Genomic DNA, 23,151 nt, shown 5'->3' with positions numbered 1-23,151 from the left:
GGGAAAATGTTCCATGACATTGGCCTGGGCAATGATTTTTTGGATATGACACCAGAGGCAATGGCATCAAAATAAAAAATGGACAAATGAGATTACATCAAAATAAAAAGCATCTACACAGCAAAGAAATAATCAACAGTATGAAGAGACAATCTACAGAATGGGAGAAAATATTTTCAAACTACATATCTGATAAGAGGCAAATACCTAAAATATGCAAAAAACTAAAAGAATGTCATAGCAAGAATACAAGTAACCCCATTAAAAATTGGTGAGACTTGTTCCCCAAAAACCTTTTGAAATAAAAAATAAAAAATTAAAAAATAAAGTATACCTAATATCCCCCCGAAATGGGCAAAGGCCCTGAATAGACATTTCTTAAAATAAAACATACAAATGAACAATAGGTATATTAAAAAATGCTCAACATCACTAATCATCAGAAAAAAGCAAATGAAAATTCCAATGTGATATCACTTCACACTTATTAGAATGGTTATGATCAAAAAGACAACAGATAGCAAGTATTGGCGAAGATGCGGAGAAAAGGAAATCCTGGTGTACTCTTGGTGTGAATGTAAATTAATACAGCTATTATGAAAAATAGTATAAAGTTTCCTCAAAAAATTAAAAATCGAACTACCATATAATCCATCAGTGGCAATGTATATATACTCATATACCAATATACACCAACATTAGGTATATAGCCAAAGGAAATAAAATTAGTATCTTGAAGAGATAATTGCACTTCCATATTAATTGAAGCACTATTCACAATAGCCAAACTATGGAATCAACCTAAGTGTTTATCAGTGGATGAATGGATAAAGAAAATGACACAAACACACACAATGGAATACTATTTAACCATCTAAAAAGAAAGAAATCTTTTCACTTAAGGCAACATGGATGAACCTAGAAGACATCACATTAAGTGAAATAAGGCAGACACAGAAAGAAATTTATTGCATGATCTCACTCATATGTGGAATCTAAACAATTATCTCACAAAAGTAAAGAGAGAATGGTGGCTACTAGGGGCTTGGAGTGGGGAGGGATTTTGGGAGGTGTTGAGAAGATATTGGTCAAAGGATACAAAATTTCAGTAATAAAGGAGGAATAAGGTCAAGAGATCTATTGTACAACATCATGACTATAGTTAATAATATCCTGTGTTCTTGAAAAATGCTAATAGAATGGATGTAAAGTGCTCTCACCACAAAAATGATAACTACATGTGGTAATGCATATGGTAATTAGCTAGACTTAGTCATCCACAATGTATATATACTTCAAACTATCATTTCGTGCATGGTAAATACAGTCATGTGCCACATAATGATATTTCAGTCAATGATGAATCATATGTACGATGATCTCATTAGATTGTAATACTGTGTTTCTACTGTGTCTTTCTATGTTTAGATATATTTATATACTCAGATGCTTATCATTGTGTTACAATGGCCTAAAATATTCAGTAGAGTAACACACTGTACAGGTTTTTAGCCTGGAAGCAATAGGCTGTACTGCATACCTTAGGTGTATAGTAGGCTATAGCACTAGGCTTTTGTAAATATATTCTATGATGTTTGCACAATGAAATTTTCTAACGTTGCATTTCCCTAAACATATCCCTGACCTTAACTGACACGTTTGTACATACAATTTTATCTGTCAATTCTTTAAATTTTTAAAAAAGAAAAGAAAACCACATTTTTTGCTATCTTGTTTTACTTTACTTTTCTTTGTTTCCTTTTTTTAAAAAAAAAAATGGGATGGAGTCTCACTCTGTCACCCAGGTTGGAGTGCGGTGGCGTGATCTCAGCTCACTGCAACCTTTGTCTGAGTTCAAGCAATTTTCCTGCCTCAGCCTCCTGAGTAGCTGTGATTACAGGTGTACCCCACCATGCCTGGCTAATTTTTTTTGTATTTTTAGCAGAGACAAAGTTTCACCATGTTGGCCAAGCTGGTCTTGAACTCCTGACCTCAAATGATCCACCCATCTTGGCCTCCCAAAGTGCTGGGATCACAGGTGTGAGCCATGGTGCCCAGCCTTGTTTTACATTTTATTAACCTGACAGTTAACCACTGATGTTACATTTTGGGAGCTAGATTATATATATTTTTTAGGTTCTTGATTAAATGGTAAATATTCCTCAAGACTCATATGCAGTATACATGCTGACTTGATTAATTTTTTGTAACATCTCAGGGTAGAGATACTATTTTCATGATCAACACAATAAATAAGAGACAAATACCTTCACTTGCAAGAAAACAACAAAGTTTGCCAAGCGTAATATGATCACATAACTTTTACTAATTTTTAGCTTCTGTGCACTAACTCTAACCTAATATAAAAAGTCAAGGTTTTTATTCTATATTGAAGAAGATGTTTAAGTTACTGTATTCAGCACTTAAATGATCTTTGTCCCAAAGAGAAAGCACTGGGATAGCTATTCTTCTAATTCACATGATAATCAGTGAGTTGAGGCTTGTGTTTATGACAAAAAAATCCTTATGTGGAAAGTAACTTTTGTTTTTATTCTAGCCAATCTCTTCTTGCCATACATCAAGAAAGAAAATCAGCTATTTTTTTAAGGCAAAGTTAGCAAACTTAAAATGCATCTTGCATACTCTCTGGAGTAATTACTTGGGCATTTTAATCCATTAACTTGATAATTTGCAGGATAGGATATTTACAAAAAAAGTTTACTACAGAATTGATGTCATCATGTCCCAGAAAATTATTTACTCCCATCATCATAATTTTCAGAACTATGTGCCTGGAGAAATTTAAATAGCTGTAGGAATGCTATATCTTATATCCAGACCTTATATGCTGATAAACCAATAACTCCGTTATCTAAAAAGTGCTGTCACTTGAAAAATATGCAAGTTGACTTGAAAATTGAAATGAGGTCAGTAGTTACATTTAAACTTCTACCAGTTTTCCTAACTAATTTAAATTATGAATAGTAAAATAAATTGAGAACTTGCAGACCACTACATTTCAGATAGGAATCTGAGTTTTTTAATAGAAACACATAATCATAGCCTTTTCAACTGCTTCAGGTCTAGTGTTATTAGGCAATCCTAGGGACTTAGGTTAATGCTACAAATACCTATTGCAAAAGTTGGAAACTCCTGACATGTGACACAAGACGAGATGGACCAGTAGCTTTCTTTCTTTTTTTTTTTTTTTTTGAGACGGAGTTTCGCTCTTGTTACCCAGGCTGGAGTGCAATGGCTCGATCTCGGCTCACCACAACCTCCGCCTCCTGGGTTCAGGCAATTCTCCTGCCTCAGCCTCCTGAGTAGCTGGGATTACAGGCACGCGCCACCATGCCCAGCTAATTTTTTGTATTTTTAGTAGAGACAGGGTTTCACCATGTTCACCAGGATGGTCTTGATCTCTTGACCTCGTGATCCACCCGCCTTGGCCTCCCAAACCAGTAGCTTTCTAAGGTTGCTGGGCACCTCATCAAAGTCAGTACTTAACAAACAGTATCCCCTCCCTCTCCTTTCTAAAACCAAAAAGGAGACCCCTTTCTCCTTAGTTCAGGCAGGTGCATGTCTCCCAGCAGGTTTCAGCACAGATGGGATGGTTTTCTAACTTCAATAGGACGGCTAGAGCTGAAACTGGGTCCCTGAGGGGATCTGCTGTCAGGCCAAGGCTGGAGAACCAGGTCTTGGCTCAGAGGGGCTTGCGTCTAACAGTAAGTCCCTGCAGAGCCAGGAAAGAAACTATAGAACTACTAGAAGGAAACATTGAGGAAAAGCTACAGGATATTGAGCTGTGTCAAGATTTTTTGGGTAAGACGTCCAAAGTACAAGCAACAAAAGCAAATATAGGAAAATGGAATTACAATAAGCTAAAAAGCTTCTGCATAGCAAAGGAAACAATTAACGAAGCGAAGAGACAACTTGCAGAATTGGAGAAAACATTTGCAAACGATCCATCTGACAAGGGATACATTAAAAACTCAAACAGCTGGGCGCAGTGGCTCACACCTGTAATCCCAGTACTTTGGGAGTCCAAGGCGGGCATATCACTTGAGGTCAGGTCAGGAGTTCAAGAGCAGCCTGGTCAACATGGTGAAACTGCGTCTCTACTAAAAATATAAAGATTAGCTGGGCATGGTGGTGCGTGCTTGTAATCTCAGCTACTTGGGAGACTGAGGCATGAAAATCGCTTGAACCCAGGAGGCAGAGGATGCAGTGAGCTGAGATCATGCCATGGCATTCCAGCCTGGGTGACAGAGTGAGACTGCATCTCAAAACAAAACAAAGCAAACTCAAACAACTCAATCGTTAAAAAAAATCACTATCATCAAATTTAAAACTGGGTAAAAGACCTGAATAGACATTTCTGGAAAAAAGATCTATAAATGGCAAACAGGTATATTTCAAAAAAAATCCTAAAAATCATTAATTATTGGGGAAATGCAAATTAAAACCAAAAACAGATATCATCTCATTCCACTTGGAATGGGTATAGAAAGACAAAGAATAATAAATGTTGGAGAGGATGTAAAGAAAGGGATTCTCTTTTACACTGTTGGTGGGAATGTAAATTAGTACAGCCATTATAGAAAACTAAGAGAACTACTACATGATCTAGCTATCCCACTGCTGAAAGGCAGTCAGTATACGAACGTGGTATCTGCACTCCCACGTTTACTGCAGCATTATTCACAATAGTGAAGATATGAAATCAACATAAGTGTCTATCAGTGGATAAATGGATAAAGAAAATGTGGGATATGTACACAATGGAATCTTAATGGGCCATAACAAAGGATAAAATCTTGTCATTTGCAGCAGTGTAGATGGAATGGAGGTCACTGTGTTAAGAGAAATAAGCACAGCACAGCAAGACAAACGTCACATTTCCACTCATATGTGGGAGCTAAACAGGAGGATCTCATGTTGGTTGAAAGTAGAATGGTGGTTACTAGAGGCCTGGAAGGAAAGGAAGGATGGGGAATGAAGCATAGTTGATTAAGGGGTACAGAAATAAAGTTAGAGAGAAGCTATCAGTTCTAGTGTTCAATGGCAGAGTATTTTATAGTTATACAGTTAACAATGACTTATAGTATATTTCAAAATAGCTAGAAGAATTTTAATATTCCCATCACAAAGAAAAGGTAAACATTTGAGGGGATGGACATCTCAATTACTCTGATTTGATCATTATACATTATAGATATATATCAAAATATCACATACATCCCAAAGATATGTACAACTATGGCATAAAAATTATTTCATTTTTAGAGACAGGTCTTGCTTTGTCACCCAGGCTAGAGTGCAGCAATGTGATTATAACTCACTGAAGCCTCAAACTTCTGGGCTCAAGCAATCTCCTGCCTCAGTTTCCTGAGGAGCTGGGACTACAAGCATGTGCCATCAAACCCGGCTAATTTAGAAAATTTTCTTTTCTTTGTAAAGACAAGGTCTCTAGACCTGTCTTAGAAAATTTTCTTTGTAAAGACAAGGTTTCTAGACCTGTCCTAGCTTCATGTGACCCTCCTGCTTTGGCCTCCCAAAATGCTGGGATTACACGTAGAAGCCACTGCATCCAGACTGATGTATCAATTTAGAAAAAATAAAAAGAATATCCTTTTCCAGGAATTGTGAACTTCTTGTAGAATGCAGAAATATATAAGATTTTTAATAATAATAATTATAACAACCAACCTAGTATTCATGAAGGTCTTACTATGTGTATGACACTGTGCTAACTGCATTAATCTATTGCAGTACTTCCATTTTGCAGATAATAAAAATGAGGTTTAGGGGAGTTACAGAACTTGTTTTTGATTACTCAGCTAGAAATTATTAGAGTCTGAATATAGGTCATCCAATCCTGGAGCTTACACTTTTCATCAGTACTTAACTATTTAATAACTAAATAAGTCTAGTGCTATTTTGAAGCAAAAACAACTTCTTGCCTTGATTTTTGTAATCTAGGCTAATTTTTCCACAACGAAGAGATAAAAAAGTAATTATTTTATATACTTTTTGAGGAAACAAATTACTGTCTTATGCATAAATATATCATATCATAGCAATATTTTATTTGATAATAGGATGCTCACAAAAAAACTTTTTGAGGTTTGAGGTTTGAGTTCCACCTCTATCAATTAGTGTCTTTGAGAAAGCGGAAGTGGTTTATTGTTGTTTCGTTTTGTTGTTAACGTCACTGAGCATCTATTTTTCAATAAGTAAATGAATCTAACAAATGAATACAATAACAATATAAACGTCTACAATTAAGTTTCCATAGGGATTAAATGAAATAATGTATATAAAGTACTTAGGTCAGTGCCCAGCATATTGTAAGCACTCAATGAATGCTTTCAAATAAAAATTGAACATTAACTGGGAACTCTCGACCAGCAAGAGGATTCCAACCCTGAATGGGGGGTGCGCGGAAGAGAAAGAAGACAGGCAAGTGGGGTCAGGAGGGCTGAGAAGTCAGCGCTTCACCAACAACTTTATTTCTCAAAGGCTTTGATTATATACATTTTCCAGGCTCTGGTTTACGTCAGTGAAAGAGGAAAAGCTGATCACTAAATCATATGCTCTATACAATAAAGATGGCAGATACACAATCGGTAATCTCAAAAGGTAATGATTATTTTGGAGGTTTACAAAGACCTAATTTCTCAAGACCACCTTGATCTTTCTAATCACATTGTTCCTCAAGAATGCACGTCTTTCTGGTTATCTTTTAACTAGCCTCTTCCCTTGCCTCTTTTCATCTCTCAATCTCAAATTCTTTCCTCCTGGAGACACTGTGTCTAGGCTCAACCACCCGTACCGTGTAGCTTGCCTTGCAAGCCTTCACACGGGTGGGCTCCCCACATAAAATAACAGTAATAATATCCTGTTGTTAGGAAAAGCATAAAGAAAAGCCAACCTTGGTGTGCAAGAGTTTTTGAGGAGTAGGAAGAAGGGTATCTTTTAAGAAAATTCCATTTAATGTGATTGACAATTCAAGCTAGCAGCACTGTATCTAATTTGATTGACCTTAGCTTTTAAGTAGCTCATCTAAATAAGGGTCTTCCTGTAAAACCTCAGGAGATCCAGCTTTTAAAATATTATATTCTACTAAATCAGATGATGGATATCAAAGACAGCACACTTCTTGGCACATAGGCCTCAGAAAATGCTAGAAAGCATGCTTGTGAGAGTGTATTATTGATTCTATTGCCATTATTATTATCTTGTTCTGCCTGTATCTGTATTTTCTCTGCTTCTCTGAGGCACTAAAATGAGAGCCTCACGATTGTCCAGGGAAGCAGTCCTTGGACCTGGGAAGGCTGCAGAATCAATTTCAGGGTCAGACAGTTTTGTTTGATTTTTACAATCCAGAGACCCATCTGATGTCAAACTGCAGAAAGAAGCATGTTTCAGATTTACGCAAGAGTTAGAGAAAGACTGACTGACTGCATTTGCTCAAGTTGATTCTCAGGATGAGAGATGCACTTTTTCTTTTTTTAAACATTGATGCCAAACCTTCTTTTAGTAACATAGAAAAGCATAGCTGTCACTGGCCTCAGGACTGACAAGCAAAGTGCAGAGATTCCCTTTTCCCAGCTGAATCATCTCCAGATCAAGAATTAGTCAACTGGGAATGGGAAGGTGGAAATTACACAGTCCTGAACTGTTGAATATGGTGGCTTCACATAGCAACTGAGAACTTGAAATGAGGTTAATCTAATTAAAACATGCTATAAATGCAAAATATATACTGGATGACAAAGACTTTGTGTGAAAAACAGAATTTAATGTGATGCAAGATTTCCTAGGACTCACCATCTGTGGTTTACTAGCATTTATTTTATTTTTTAATTTTTAATTTTTGTGAGTACATAGTAAGTGTATATATCTATGGGCCACATGAGATATTTTGATACAGGCATCCAATGTATAATAATCACATCAGAACAAATAGGGTATCCATCACCTCAAGCATTTATCTTTTGTGTTTCAAGCAATCTAAATATATTCTTTTCGTTATTTTAAAATAATTAAATTAATTTTTTTCTATAGTCACCATGTTGTACTAGCAAATACTAGGTCTTATTTATTTTTCCTAACTATTTTTTGTATCCATTAACCATCCCCCCACTGCTACCCTTCCCAGCCTTTAGTAACCATTCTTCTACTCTCTATGAGTTCAACTTGTTTTAATTTTTAGCTCCTTCAGATAAGTAAGAACGTGTGATGTTTGTCTTTCTGTGCCTGGTTTATTTCACTTAACATAGGTTAGCATTTATACTTTATATTTTTAACTATAATATAATTAGGTTCCTCAGAGTCTGAAAAGGAAGTCATTTCATCTACTTTATAGATAAGAAGTATGGTTAATAGTTACTGTATGCTTCTTATGTGCCATGTACTGTGCAAAGCATGTTTCATTCATAATTTCATTTAATCTTGCTCTATTAAAAAGTTACACACTTAACTACATTTTATAGATGCTCTAACTGAACCTTGGAGGATTTAAGTAATGTGCTTAAGATTATGCAGCTGAAGCCTAGTTATATAAAGAAGTCAGTTTGGCTTCAAAGACCACACTAATACTAACTTATTTCTATGGTCTCCCATTGAATCATTTGTGGAAATGCACTGAGCTGCACCACATACACAAAAAATTGAACAAAATGGTTTTTTATTTAATTCCTCTAAATCTCTGTGTGGTAAAAGGATATCTTCTTGCAGATAAATAGTTCTGAAGTATCTGACCTTATCTGCTTCCCAGAAAATGTGGTCAAGTTGCAAATAAGGTGCAGCATTTTCTTCTGTTACTGAATTAAACAACTTGGGTCAAATTGTACCTGAAGGTACTTAGAATTGAATTATACTTGATTCCTTGTTAAATCACTTAGGCTAGAAACTGAACTTGTTAAAAGAGTAATTTCCAAGTATTTAAGGATAGAATGCTGAGTTATAAAATACATTTTGCCTTTTATTGTATGTCTTTATGTTTCACACGCACATTGCATTTGTGAGACAGAGCAAGAAAGGACAGAAGTGTTGGTGAGAGAAGAGGTGAGAATCCCAGTCAATGCCCACCCGTTATTTGTTATTGGCTGTTGGGCATTTCCAGTTCATCTTTTTTGATTTGTGGTTATTCTTTTTTGGTGGTTCTGGATTTGCCTGCATGTGCTGCCATAGAGGTACTCGTCTGTCTCAGAACAGATACTTTCAAGCACACAGGACACACCAAGTGGGAACTGGCCAGCAATTGGGGTAATCCAACTGGGCTGTTCCCTTCTTTGAATACCTGCTTCTGACCAGTTAATTATGTTTCCTAGTTCTGGGGGCAGAAGAGTCAGGCAGTTCCCCTGAATGTGGAGTTCCTTAAGCTGGGTTGGCTCCCCAATTTCTCTAGGCTGCAAGATGAGGTTGTTATCCCTAAAGCTGGGTATCTGCAACTTTGTGAACTTCCTAATATCTAGTGGTAGGATTTCAAAATCATTGTCACTTACATAGAGTGCACAAAAGGTGGTAAGGTAGATGAAGCTTCCAGGAAGAGAATTTTCATTCAAGTTTTACATCAAATCCAGAAGGTCAACAGCAAGTAGAAAGCAAAATCCTTCAGGCAAAATATTTAGCCCATTGATGCCCAGGTTCACTTGTTTGAGTTTCCGAAGGCTGCTGGTCTGTGTGGGCAGCTCCTCAATCTGGCTATTAAGGATGTTGATTACCTCCAAGTTCTTCAGTTCTGCTGTGTTCAGTGGCACCAGTGTGACCTTGTTATGGCTGAGGACCAGTAATATGGTACAGGATGAGGAAAATGTGTACAGCATGTTAGAGATGGCGTAGCCACCCTATCCACTTCCTGGCTCTTCTCCAAAAACTTTTTCAGAGTCTTGGACATGGTTTCGAAGAGCAGCACCTAACAGTGTGGGTATGGAATGACAGACTGTGGCGGGATGCACTTTTATTGTCCTTCTGAAGCTATTTACATGTAATTGCTAGAAGAGCAACCTTTTTTTTCAACTTGGCCTAATGTACAAAGCCATGGTTATTTGAATACTTATTTTATGATAGGGTAGTGATTAGGGAGATGGTCAACACATTTTGGTAAAAGGATGCCTCGGAGACAAATCCCAGACTGAAACCTGAACTGTATCCTCATCTGTATGCTACTTCTGAAAGATGGATATTGTCTAATAACTGAGAGTAAAGAAACTCCTTTCTGTTTGCCAGTTTTATGTGCCTAAAGTAGTGACAACAAATTGACAGTAGTCCACAGAGTAGAAAGGAAGGAAAAACAGCAAACAAAGGCCACTACAAACCCAGCAATAGCACAAAGCGGGCCAAAAATTGCTAACTAGGTAAAAGAATTATGTTCTTGGTTCCTTTCTTCTAAGGATCTATAAAATAGTTCAAATATGTTGTTTCACTTATCTGTACACTCTTTCTCTGGAGGAATAGAGTTTGGTACAGATTCCCATTCAGCAAGAGATAAAATGGAAGCAGAAATGAGAGCATTGACTTGTTCCAAGTCCATTAACTGGTTTGTAATAGCTGTTCAAAGCACTCAAAATCTCCTTCAAGGGAGTAAGTGGAAAACTCAGTGAATGCTGAGCTATCTAGGAAGCTTTCAAAGAAGAGAATTTAGAATTCACAGGAATGTGTAAGAAACCAATTTGAGACTGTATATGTTAACAAAATTGTCACAAATTTTCATGGTACATGCTTATAAAAAGCAATGGCAAGGATAATACTATAGTTAGCCAGCAGTTATGCATGAAGTGTTATTACAGAAATTATTTAACTGCCATGGGAAATGTCCTGACTGAAGACAAAATGAAAGCGAATCAACAATGTAGGACTTCCGTCAACAAATTAAGAGAAGAAATTTAAGCTCAGATTCTAAGCAATTTATTAAGATAGGCTCTAATTTAAAATATGTTAAACTGAGCACAGAGAAGAACTTTTACAAAATACTCAAGAATTTCAACTTATTTAAACATAATATACTCTAGTTTTCCTTCTCTGTTAAGATTTTTATGAAACAAAAAAACCTTTCAATACAAGTAATCTTTAAATCCCTGATCTTGTGTCATGATTCCTCGTCCTTGGAATTTCCCTCTGCTTTCCCTACTCTGCATTCATAGGCCCCAGATTGTTAACGCCTCACATGACCCTACCTCCTCATGGGACTCTACCCCTTTATCAGATCCTCTTCAATATTTCCATAGCATTGACAGTCTTTACCATATACGAATCTTATTCTTATTTATTCTTACATATTCTTAAAAACCTATCTATATTGAAAAATGTGATATAATGATACTAGTCAATATCATTTGAGTCTTATCAATGAGTTGACACCATGATAAGTGTTTTACATGTACCATTTTATTTAATCCTTATGATATGCTATTGAAGTAGGCACATTTATCATCCTCATTTTATATTCCTAGAAAAGTAAAAGCTTACCAAATCCTTATGACATCCTATCTTTAGAAACTGAGACTGGAAGAGGACCTTGATTGCCAGGCTAAGAAACATAAATTTCCATATTTTCACACATCAAGCAGATATCTACTGAATGCCTACCATGCCACAGTCTCTCAACAAAAGGCTGAGGACACATAAATAAGTAGAGTGTAATTTCTGTCTCCAAAGAGTTCCCAGTCTAGTGGAGAATTTGGCCAGGGAAACATACAATTGCAATTATTGGATCAAATAAGCTAAAATATAAAGTGTGTAGGAGGTACCACAGCACAAAGGATGAAAGGATTAACTCAGAGAAGGCTTTGCAGAGGATGTTTGGGCTGGCTTGTGGAATGGTTAGGAAGGAAGAAAAAGTATGGCAGGTACGAACACTTATTACAGGAGAGAATGTGGTTAGAGAGGTTAGATCAGGTATGCTAGAGGAACAGGTGGATCAGGTTTTGGAGACCCTGGCATAACCTGGCTAAATAATGCAGATTTTATTCTATAGGAAATGGAAGGCATTGATAGATTGTTAAGTAACAGGGAACTACTGATGAGGAGCATGGTGACAGGAACTGCAATGTGCCAGGTTATCCTTGACTTTCTCCATGAATTTCCCATTATTCATCTTCCTTGTCCTTGAAGTCTGGCCTGTCCTGGTTTCCCTACTACTCTGGACTCTTTACATCTTTACTCTTCATTCAAAGTAGTTGCTTCTTTCCCTTTCAACTACTTTAACATGTCAACAATTTATTCTGTTTAAGATTTATTATGTGTATTTAATGTCATTTACACACAGGGAGAGCCAAGTCTGTTTGTGCGTGTGGTAGGAAGAATGAAATGAACTAAGATGAATAAGACATATTCTTACTATCTAAATAAAATTGGGGGTAACTAATTTTAATCTTAAAATCAGATATTTGTGACTATATTTTTCTCTCTTTAATATTAAATTAGTTTTGCCTACATGTGACTCTTAATTGTAAAATATCTGTAGTATGTAGGTTGTAAGAGGGGAAAACACTCATAAAAATTAAACACATATGCACCATGTATATAAAAAATTCGGCAGTAGTTGGGTATTATAGTTGGTGCTTGGAAAAAGTGTAAATTGAATCTGAATCTAACATCTAGTTGGCTAGCAGAATTTCAGTCCCTGTGATACTTGCAGGATAGGTGTAAAGGGGATAAATTAATGGACCTTTCATACCTATTAAATTACATCTTCTAGGAAAGACACCTACCAACTTACCTGACCATGGAGATCATCAGCTCCTTGCAACTGGGCTGCAGATTGTGTGTGGGAAGATTTCTTGGCTATCAGAAAAAGCCAAGAGTTAATTTTATGCACCCAGCTCAAAAGAAGTAACTATCCACTCATTTCTGTACACAGTCTCAAGCCTCAGTCAGAACAAAAAGCCATGTCATGAGTTGGTGACTGCTGCTTAAAGTTTTCTGTAATAGTCTTTGATAAGAAACTTTGATCTGTAATAATATTTGAAACTAGAATGTCCTGAATTTTAAGGCATCAGTAATAACACCATTATCACAATTCATTTCTGTCCAACTTTGTCTGAAGAACAAACCATTCCCTACATGACTTAAGAACTCTTCATTCTATAAAGTAATAATGCCACATATTTATCAGCTTTAATAATATAAACACAGTTTTCATCTGATTTATCATAATTATTTCTCTCCTTTTTTTGTTCAACCATCAAAGTAGTATCTTCTAAATTAGCTCTGGGATTCTCTGTACAAACTTTACCCAAGGGAACATCTCAGTAAAATTCTTAAAGATAATTCTGCTTAGATTTTCTTGTGTGCATTCAAAATGAGATAAACTCAAAGTTCATTGAAAACAGAATGGTTATTTCTACTCCATCCTTCTGTTAGTCAGATTGTAATGGCTCTGGGAATGTTACTGGTCAGTATTTTTATTGATCCTCTTGTGATTAACCTCATCTATCCCTGTCATGAAGGTTAAATCCAATTATAGGAGATTTTGGAAGAGATATTTAAGTATGATACAAACAGGCTACAAAACTCTGAATATACAGATTAGAGGCAGACAAATGAGTTATCCAAACAGGATCTACTCATCTCTACATATAATTTTATTACTTCTTCCTCTTGACTGAAATGCTCACTTTTATCTAATTGTCAGCTTTCTCTCAAATCTCTGTGCATAACTATTCTGATATTTAATTATTTCTAATATCACATATTCATGCAGAACCTCTAGGACACTAGAAATATTGAAATTGACCCACAACTGAATTATCTTTGCCATTTATTGGCTACATGGTCTCAGAAAAGTAACTTAGATAATCCACACTGTATTTTCCCACAGGATTGCTTATAAACATTAAATGGGATAGTCAATGCCTAGGTCAAATTCAAAATATAGCAAGAACTCAATAAATGACCCCCCTTACCAATAAAGTTCCAGATTAGTATTCAAGATGTCCCACCTTCCCATAAAAATACTGTGGTCACATATTCCCTTTCTCAAAGTTTCTTTTTTATAACTTTTACACTGAACTTGTCCAAAGCTGGATGTACTTTATTAGAACAACAAATGTCACCTGTTACATTTGCTTATTTGCCCCCATATATTTAGCATAACCAACCACCTCTTACATGAGAAATTACAAAACTCATTACAGTTCTAAAGTCAAGGCCATTAAATTTTTCAATACATTACAATTGTGACTTACTGGTAGATCAGTGATGACCATATTATCTCATATTATGAAATCTCAAAATAAATCATTTTATTTGATTACAAAAAGTTCCTTTATTTGGACGTACTATTGAAAGAACTTGTCAGAATGTTAGGGGCCGAATACTCATTTCTCTTAATTGCTTTGAATAGTAGTACACAGAATGTCATTGCAAACTTTGTTATCTGCTGTGATGTAGTTTGAAAATCATATCCCAGCCAAGTCAATATTTGCTTGTTAAATTTTTCTAGTAATTACAGTTGTTTTGGAAAAATGGCATGAGTAGAAACCAAATAAAGGACATAGATGTGAGGCCAATGGAGACATACAGTTTGAACTGTAGAACTTGATGAGGTCCTGCTAGCTGTCTCATGTTGAAAATGTAAATGGCCATTTCCAAGATGGTGTAGTAATGCACATGGAAATTTCACAGGGTCCACAATTCAGTCTCTATAAGAAAAGCCAATGAGCAGCTCAGAAATAGAATCTCAACTTTCACTTCTAGCATTTGTTTTTCTTGGATGAATGCTTACTTTTTTATGATGAATGTTCATAATTCTTTTTAGTTGTCAGTAGTTATCCAACTTCCCTAAGCAATATATTTAGAAGATGGAAACCAAGGGAGGAGAGTTGAATATTGTAATTGAAACAGCTTGCAAAAGAGTTGATCTGATGTGTATTTCATCATCCACATAATTGTTACTGTATTGCTTGGTAATTAGCTGTGAATGATAAGTGGTTCATGTAAATGAGCATATTGCAACTATTACTAATGTAAAAATCTTTTGTAAGACCTTAGAATTTACAAACTGTGTTCACATGCGTTATCCCATTTAATTAATTTCACCCTTCTCTCTCTTTTATTTATTTTTCCTGCTGATTCCAGCATTTCAGCGGTCAGGTAGCAGAAAAACAGAGTGCATGTGATCATATTACAGAGGGACACAGATTCTCAGCATCCCTGAGGGATGTTAGTGGTTTAATAAATATTGAGGGAAGTGTAAAACCTATGCCACCTGCTAAGCCCTGGCTCTACCATGACGTTGCTCTGTGACCTTGCACAACATTCTTAAGTACAGAAACATGTACATACATGTACACAAACATATCTGTGTATTAAGGTTTCTGAATCAGTTTTCTTATTTGTAAAAAGAAGGTGAGGAGCAACCTGCCATATGTCAATAAAGAATAGACGTCACTACACTTGTTTGTGTCCTTTACCAGTTGCTGCACAGACTGAATAGAGTGGGCTGCTCTTATCCATGAGTTCCACACCCATGGATATATCCAAATGCAAATCAAAACTATTCAGAAAAATTTTCTCATGAAATTCCAAAAACCAAAACTTGAATTTAGCATGTCCCAAGTACTACCTTGAATCCATGAGAATGAAGTGGTGTGTAGGCCTTGTGTTTGGTATTGTAAGTAATCTAGAGATGACTTAAGGTATACAGGAGGATGTGCCCAGATTATATGCAAATATTATGCCATTTTAGTTAAGAGATTTGAGCAGCTGCAAATTTTGGTATCTGCACTGGGTCCTAGAACCAATCCCCTGTGGATACCAAGGGACAATTGTATGTGTAATAAGGCTACATACTACAAAAGTCAGAATTAAGAAGTATTTGTTCTGTTTCCTTTCCATCTCAGTCTTTATAGGAAAAAGAACACTCCTTTCTCATGCTGAAAGGTCCAAAAAAGTTACTCTGATTGTTCCTGGTTCATGCCTTTGAGAAATTATGACAGATAATGAGGTCTAATCCTTCTGACATAGGGCAGGCTGGGCTTTACCCTTTATAGTACAATTCATCCATAAAAACAAAGTAAAATAAGATGGAATAGACTCTGAATAGGAAGAAATAGAGGTAGAGGAAGGGTAGAACTGTGCCTTATCCTTTACTCATCCAGAAAGAGGAAAAGATGTTCTGAAGCCAGAATCCAGTAATCTTGCCTCTCTCTTATAGGGTCAATCTGACACAGGTTTTCAGGTTTGGCCCCTCTTCCCAAACATTATTTAGGTTTAGACTTTGCCCAAGACTCCACAAATTAAAATTTAATCCAGAATATCAGTTATGAGGAAGAATGTTCTATATGACTCAAAAACAAATCCACATACACATACCCACTCCCCCCCCACACACTGCAACTTAATGGGAATTGTGTTTGTCTCTAAACATCATTCTTTATCAATGTGGAATAACGATATCAGCCTATGTCACAAGATTATGACAAAACTAAACTGAGATAATGAAATATTACAATTACCAACTGCTACAGGAATGCCGTTAGATAATATTACCCATAAATTAAACTTCACCATATGGCCTCCAGATTAGTTCCATAGTGAAAAACTTAGCAATATGTCCTACCAAAGAGTAAGCTTTTACAGTGAGAATAAAATTGTGTACCCCACTATTTGACGACTGTAAATGGTCTATTGGTGAAGGTTCATTCATCAGCTATTAGTCTATAAATAAGTTAAGGTGTATGTTTATATAAACACTAAAATACACACACACACACACACACACACACACACACACACACACATCCATCTGAATGCCGCCTATGTTTGTTTACATATTTCTCAACATCATTGTAATTTTAATATGGTCCTTCAGACATGTTGAGAACCAGCTGTTTCTATCATCCTTTCTCACCCACTCCTACCTCATTTGGCACAAAATGTTATACCTCATCTCGGAGTGCACATTAATCAGATTTACAGTCTTCATATAATGATTATTCCCACAAATTAGGACTTCTGGGTCACCCTGAAAGTGGGTTGGCTGCCTTTCATTCTGAGGCTACTTGTCATAGCTCAGTTTTCCTTAGAAGATGCAGTTCTGCCATAACTATTAACTCCAACACTATTGTAAAATGATATGGAATCAGAGTTTTATAGTTTTCATTTTCTAGCTATTTTTATATTCCATCATAGATACCAATGAATGACCATATTCAAGAAAAGATAAGGGAATACCTAGAACTAGGTCCTGAGCACAGGAGAATGGGTCCACTCAGGTTGTTGCAAAGAGACCTAGAAGATATCAGGAAAGGCCAAGTGCAGTGGCTCATGCTTATAATCCCAGCACTTTGGGAGGCTGAGGCAGGTGGATCACTTGAGGTTGGGAGTTTGAGATCAGCCTGACCAACATGAAGAAACCCCATTTCTACTAGAAATACAAAATTAGCCAGGCATGGTGGCATATTCCTGTAATCCCACCTACTAGGGAGGCTAAGGCAGGAGAATCACTTCAACTTGGGGGGACGAAGGTTGCAGTGAGCTGAGATCATGCCATTGCACTCCAGCCTGGGCGACAAGAGCAAAATTCTGTCTCAAAAAAAAAAAAATTAATCAGGAAGAAGGCCTACAGGTGTGATGCTCCCCCTAAGTCCTTCTTTCCATGGTATGTTTACTTTTCAGAAGAACCTCTGATGGAATCCAAGTGTTTTGCTGTGGGCAGATGATCATTTTCTCCTTGTCTAATGACATGGAAATCAGAACAAGGCAACACAGATGGTGAAATAAAAAGATAAAGCAAATTTGGTTGGTTGAACCCAAATTTTGTAATGCTACAGATTTATGAACACTTTTGGTCAAGCAGCCATTCACTGTGATTCATGGAGATCTAAGGTACCAGTCCTCAAATGCCAAACTTCTATGTCTTTCCCAAAGTGGGCCAGTGAATACTTCTTCACCTGTTATGCACAACTGTCAAGTGACTGCCAATGTTCCCTGAGGACAAGTCAGTTAGTAATATAAGACACTGAATGAAAGAAACAGTTACATTGAACTGCTCCATGTAACTGAACACACCATCTAAGTGCTAACAGGCATATTGAGGAGGTGACCTTATTCAGCAAATATTTTTGGAGAACTCATGGCACTGAAGGATACAAGGATGGATATGAGACAAATTCTGGTTTCTAGAACCTTACAGTTGAGCACAGACAATCAAACTTGCACATAAGTAATCACAAATCAAGGCACTATGTAACAAACACCCTCATGAGAGATACAGAATGGCTAAGAATTGAAAAGAGGGAGGATCATTTTACTGTTCAAATATTTTAAGAAAGGCTTCATGGAGGAGGTGCCTTTAGAACTTGACCCTGAGAAAAGCTTACCATATGAAAAAGTGCTGTACACATTCCTCATTCCCTTTTTCTGCACCTATAATGACTTTTTCTCAGATGTACATTATGCTTCTTCTGGTCCAAGATTTTCTGCACAGGCTAAAAACAGCCTTCTTGATCCAACCTAACCTAACACCTATACTTGAGGGAAGCCATTTGTGACTCCAAAACTAAACCTGATCACCCTTCTAACATAGCAGTTTGTACCTCTTTCCCAGCACCAACCATGATGTGCAATTTTGCATTCATTTGAGTGATCTTTTAATATTAAGAACTGCCTCCCGACTTAGATGGCAAGTTCCATAAGGAGGGCACCTTGTCTCATTTATTCTTACAACTAGTTGAAAACACCCATAGAAGGCACTCAGTATTCATGGCCATGTTTCTTAGTGACTGGCATGAGAAAAAAAGTATACGGATAAGAAACACTGAAGGGTAAACAGGAAATACTTACACAGTAGCAAAATAGTGAGAAGTCAACCAGGTATAAGAGGCCACACCATTGAATGTGAATTTTTACTTATCCTTCCGTGAAATCTTCCTGAATCTCATCAGTCAGGACACATCTCTCCTTCCAAGTACTTTCAGCATTTGCTATGGAATGACTTCTGTTAACCTTGTTCCTCATTAAACTATGAGGACAGAAAAACTTCTTATTCATGTTTATATCCTCCACAGCCCAGAGAACAATGTTCATAATAAGTTCTTTTTTTAAAGTGTGTATTGAATTTACTTTGCTCAATAGGACATGAAGATATTTGAGCAGGTGAGAGCTGTGTTCCAAATGATACTGCAGGAAATTTTTTTTTATGGTATAAATTTAAGGAGTACAAGTACATTTTTGTATGTAGATATATTGTGTACTGGCGAAGTCTGACCTTTTAGGGTATCCATCACCTGAATAATGCAAATTATTCCCATTAGGTAATTTCTCAACATCCACATCCCATTCGACTCCCTCACCTTTCTGTCTCCAAGGTCTATCATTCTATACTCTATGTCCATGCAAACACATTATTTACTCCCCACTAATAAGTGAGAACACACAGTATTTTTATGTTTCTGAGTTGTTTCACTTCAGACAATGGCCTCCAGTTCCAACCATGTAGTTGCAAAAGACATGACTTCATTCTTTTCTATATGACTGAATAGTATTTCATTGCACATATGTATACCATATTTTCTTTATCCGATCATCTGTTGATGGACAGTTAGGTTGATTCCATATCTTTGCTATTATGAACAATGCTGTAATAAACATACAAATGCAGGTGTCTTTTTAATATAACACTTTTTTTTCCTTTGGGCAGATACCCAGTAGTGGGATTGCTGGATTGAATGGTAGTTCTATTTGTAGTTATTTGAGAAATCTCCATACTGTTTTCCATGTAGGTTGTACTAATTTATATTCTTACCAATTGTGTAAAAGTGTTCCATTTTCTCTGCATCCTCATCAACATCTGCTATTTCTTGTATTTTTAGTAATAGCTACCCTGACTGGTATAAGATGCTATCTCATTGTGGTTTTAACTTGCACTTTTCTGATGATTAGTGATGTTAAGTATTTTTCATATGCTTGCTGGTCATTTGTATATCTTCTTAAAAAAAAGTTTGTATTCATGTCCTTTGCCTATTTTTTAATGGGATTATTTTTGTTATTCTTGCTGTCATTGAGTTGTAGGAGTTCTTTGTAAATTCTAGATATTAGTTTTTTGTTGGATGCACAGTTTGCAAGTATTTTCTCCCATTCTGTAGGCTGTCTGTTCACTCTGTTGATTATTTAATCCAATAGGGGCTTATAAAAGAGACTGGGATTTGAAAGACGTTTGTGCTGGTTACTAAGCTACTGCCTCTTAGCTCTAAACCCATCCTTCTGTCCTTTGTTTTCTGATGCAAACCACATGGTTCAACAAACTACATTTGTTGCTTTTGACCAACTGGAAGACTGTTCCTATCTGCCAGAAGGAGCCCAGCGGGGAGGCAAGGAGGCAAGAGGAGGGAGAAGGAACTTACTCCTTCCTGCTTGGCTGTCCTTTTTGATTGCATTACCCCAGGATTAGAACTTCCCCTGGGCAGCAGCAGTTGGTTCCACTTTTCAGCTTTCTCTCCCCTCCCAGGATCAGCCTCATCATACCCTCAGCACCAGCACCAGCACCAGTTGGTGAAGCCCCCTCCTCAAAGGTCTCAGCTCCTTGCAAAAGTCTGATAATATTCCCTCCTCAGAAGACTGGATTCCAGCTCAGTGAGATCTCATCTGAGCTTGCAAGTCCTAAAACTCCCACTTTTTCCCTTAAATTTACCCTAAATGTGCAATTGCTTCTTGCAGTTATTGGCTCTGTGTTACTCTAGTTTTATTTTTCCAGCACCTCTCCTCAACCTGTTTGAACAATTTCTGTATTAAATCATTTCTGATAAAATATCTCACATTATCTAGTTTCCTGACCACACACTGACTACCGATTGTTAGGGACCAGTGAGAGGGCTGATATAATAGCCTTGCTATTACCTTGCTCAGGGAAAAGGCAGTAAGTCCCTGAAATCAAGAGATGAGAATAAGAATGAAAAGATATTAACAATAACATCAGCTAGTGCTTACTGAGCAATAGGCCCATGTGCTTTGTATGAAATATGTAATTTAATCACTGCAAAATCCCTATGAAGTAGTTAGTATCTATAGGCCTATTAACATACAAGGAAACTGAAATATGAAGAAGTTAAGTGGCTTGTACAGGATTACCAGAGAGTAAATAGTGAAACAGGCAGATACCTGTTTCTATCTAAGCAAAAAGTCAAAATTTTAAGCACCTCGTACTTACCCAGCTTCCCTGCCACCACAATTACTCACAGAAATTACAAGCAATCTATATAAAAAAAGTAACAAAACTTAAAAATAGTACAGGAGTACAAGGGAAAGGAATTCATTTTGACAAGGTCTGAGATGTAGCAAAGCTCCATGGGATAAGTTAGCACATAAATATTTAATATACCCTAGGTACTTGAATTCCCAGTTGTTGTTTCATTTTCTTATTTGGATTTCAAATTACTTTCCTTTGATTTAAGAGGGAAATAAACTAAAAGGTGGAGCTCAATTGACATAATCTACATTTGTGTTCACTGAATGCTTGAATTTTGACAACTGAAAACCTAGTGGAACAAAGTGAGATGAAATAGACTTTCTCACAGAATCTCTTCTTTCTTTGGGACTATGTTACTCTTCTTATAATACACAAAAAAAATCACGTTCTTAAAATTATTTAGAGTACCTCAAAAGTATAGCATAAAATTTTATAAAAGATGGGAAAATGTAAATAATATAGAACATATTTCAGTCTGTGGTGGTTTATGTTCATCAGAGCTATTCCAAAAATTAACTGTCATAGAGTACATAGAATATTTGGTTTAATATCTATTGCCTCTACTCAGGACAGCCTCTACTTTATGTATTTAAATAAAAGGTAAAGTAAACTTAGAGACCAGAAGCTCAAAAATAAACATGAACTTAAGGAAAATGCAAGATACATGTGAAATATTTAAGCACCATTCTACTAGAAGAATGTTGTAAGTTGCACACTGCCTTCCCAACTTTTCACCACCACCATCAGAAATAAGGGAAAGAGTTAATTTTAAAAAGTGCCTAGTAGCAAATGCTCTGGAGAAAACCATCTTAGGGTCAAATCGTGGTGCCATCATTGATTGCACTACCTTGGGCAAGTTACTGAACCTCCACAGTCTTCTCAGCTTCTTTTTCTACAAAATTAAGGTAATAATACTTTCCTCTGTTGAAAAGTTGAGCACGGTATCTGGAACATGCTAAGCACTCAACAAATGTTAAGTCTCATTTTACCTGGAAAACATGAAGTATAAAGGGATTGTGTGTATGCATGTGCATAAATATGTCTGTGTATTCATTATGTATTATATTAATAAGATATATAAATATATCAACACTGTGTAATAATACATTATGATTAAGTATCAAATTCTTATACAAACCGCAAGTTTGTTGATATTTCTCTAACTCAAAAAGGGAGTAACTGATACTCAGAGTCCAGGACAAATAGTCTGCTTCCCATTTTCACACTTCTGAAATGTGTAATGCAGCTGGTGGAGGATGGTACTGTAGGCAGAAGAACCCTTGACTTGGAGCCAGAAGACTCCATGATTTCAAACAAATCCCTTTGACCTTTCTAAGTCAAAGTTTCTTCACTGGAAAAAATGGAGATATTCTCAACTTCCTTAGAGGAGTTTTGAGGGATTCAGTAAAATCACATAACATTTGGAAATGTAAGTGCATGAACTTTGCAAAATACTCTGTAAGCTTCTTTCATAATTTCTGCTAATATTGTCTTCAGTGGGATCAGTTGGTCGTGAATCCTGCCTCCTTAGAGAAGAATAATGAGGCTAAGCCTTCTTTACTAGATGTTGTATGTGGAGATCAAAGCACAACCTCTTTCCTGGACAGCTGAATTAATCCAGACATTGAAAACATCCAGACATTGAAAATGTACTCTTGAGTGAGAGAGAGCCTATTAGCACCTCTCACAGGAAAAGGCATTCAGAATGGACATGTTTATTTTTTTTGCCTCACCTCCAACATACACATATCAACTATGGAAAGTCCCAGAACTACACAGGGGTACAACCAAGACCATATTGGGTAAAAGTCTGACTTTATAGGAAAGTTGAAGAGGAAAATATGCATATCAATTTCAAACAGGTAATTTTCAAGTCCAAATCTCACTCTTGAATTCTGAGGATATACAACGTGCCATTCTCTCCTATGAAACTGAAATTTCAAAAAGAAACCCCA

At 36.5% G+C, this 23,151-nt stretch overlaps 1 protein-coding gene and 1 pseudogene across 2 annotated transcripts in view; both read right to left on the bottom strand.

The window, feature by feature from the left end:
* PRKG1 (protein kinase cGMP-dependent 1) overlaps positions 1-23,151 on the bottom strand; it is a 1,342,437-nt gene that overhangs the window by 996,296 nt on the left and 322,990 nt on the right. The window lies entirely within an intron of this gene.
* LOC105727596 (ras suppressor protein 1-like) lies at positions 6,948-9,904 on the bottom strand (annotated as a pseudogene).

Source organism: Aotus nancymaae, unplaced genomic scaffold, assembly GCF_030222135.1.
Source record: "Aotus nancymaae isolate 86718 unplaced genomic scaffold, 86718_ANA_hifiasm-v0.15.2.pri h1tg000010l, whole genome shotgun sequence".
Lineage (NCBI taxonomy): Eukaryota > Metazoa > Chordata > Mammalia > Primates > Aotidae > Aotus > Aotus nancymaae.
This window is presented reverse-complemented; position numbering and strand designations above follow the sequence as displayed.